Here is a 1,503-nt window from a genome sequence, read left to right on the forward strand (position 1 = left end):
TCTGTCTTGCTTCTACTGACTGATTCCTCTTTTCTTCAGAGTGTACCTCTCATCCATCTGCTCCCTACTCTTACTACAAATCATAATGCAATCTGCAAACACAGTAGTCCAGGCAGACTTCTGCCTGACCTCATCTGTCAACCAGTATGCCACCCCTCCATTGAAACTATGTTACTCCTCACTCACAGTTTAGCTTGCACCAGTCTCGCTGTTCTCATGCACTGTATGTCCTGCACCACCCTCACATTCTTCCCTTAAGAGACGTACACGTCTCTTACAATGTCATAAATAAATATTTTAAAGAAGAACCACATCCCTGGACTGCCAGTTTCACACTTTTATTCTGAAAGTCTTAACCGGATACCCCCCGTGTTCGCTACCTGCGCTTTGACGCAGCGGCTGAGCCGTGCTGTCTCTTCCACAGCAGAGAGAGGGAGGGGATGGGGCAAGCTGGTAACCGGGCTGTAACGGGGATAACCTGCAGCCTCCGTCTCTCAGCTGCTCCGATGGAGTGAACCGGGCCACGATGCGCGTTTATTTCCTTTCTCTGTCGCTCATGGAAAGGGTAAGGCACACGGATTGATCGGGGTGGCACGGTGATGTGCGGCACGCAGATGTAGCCGTGCGTTAGACGGTCCAGCTGTTTTTATGGGTGGGTGGGGGGGAGCAGGGTGGCGTGTGTGTGCGGGGTGGGGGGCAGTGGGGTGTTGATAGGAAATAGACGCCTTGCAGTCGGAATAAAGCCAAGCGCGGCGCGACGCTTTGGCGACATTTAGGTTCGTCTTAGTGGCAAAAAAGGGAAATAATCCACTGATGTGTAATATCTCCGGCTTCAATCTCGTTAATTAGGCCTCCATCATTTACTGGATGATTGGCACCTCCCACCATGACGTGATAGCGGTGTGAGGCTATCCTGTGCAGCCTTTAAGCGCATGAATATACGCTGGTTTCCACATATTTGGATCATTTATTTTTCCGGAACAGTAATTAATTCCCTGTCTGACCACTCTGTTGTTAATAAGCCTTCGGGTTCGGGAGCCGTATTTCCTCCTGGATACAGCCCGCAATTACAATTCATGATGACACCCTATTGCCCCCCCTCCAAATAAATGTAAGAAACAGCGCCGCGTCTTTCTCCTGATGCTTGCTCCGTATTTGCGTGACGGCGTTTTGTGGACTCATTTCCGTACATCATGCGCATTCGTTATTACCATTATGGCTGTGGACGCGCGGATACATAAAGCCGAGACATACCCAGATGGATGAATTACTGCAAGAGTATTGCGATGCTGCTGTCAGTGTTAAGAGACAGCACTGCTGCTTTTGTGGTTTCAAAAAAAAGTGTCCCGTTATTGTGTGTGTGTGTGTGTGTGTGTGTGTGTGTGTGTGTGTGTGTGTGTGTGTGTGCGTGTGTGAAATGGATCCATATGAGTGTTGAGGACGGATCACAACCTGGCTCGCGTTGGATGCCTTCATCATTTTATTCTCCTCCAGCTCCTCTCA

The 1,503-nt window shown here is 49.5% G+C and overlaps 1 protein-coding gene across 1 annotated transcript in view; it reads left to right on the forward strand.

Annotated features, from left to right (window-relative positions):
* The first annotated feature begins 398 nt into the window (after positions 1-398).
* ppfia3 (PTPRF interacting protein alpha 3) overlaps positions 399-1,503 on the forward strand; it is a 33,772-nt gene continuing 32,667 nt past the window's right edge. Inside the window, exon 1 of the mRNA XM_005726279.2 lies at positions 399-565. The gene's annotated coding sequence lies outside the window, so the exon portion shown is untranslated. The remainder of the gene's footprint in view (positions 566-1,503) is intronic.

Source organism: Pundamilia nyererei, unplaced genomic scaffold, assembly GCF_000239375.1.
Source record: "Pundamilia nyererei isolate P.nyererei 1_Seehausen unplaced genomic scaffold, PunNye1.0 scaffold00018, whole genome shotgun sequence".
Lineage (NCBI taxonomy): Eukaryota > Metazoa > Chordata > Actinopteri > Cichliformes > Cichlidae > Pundamilia > Pundamilia nyererei.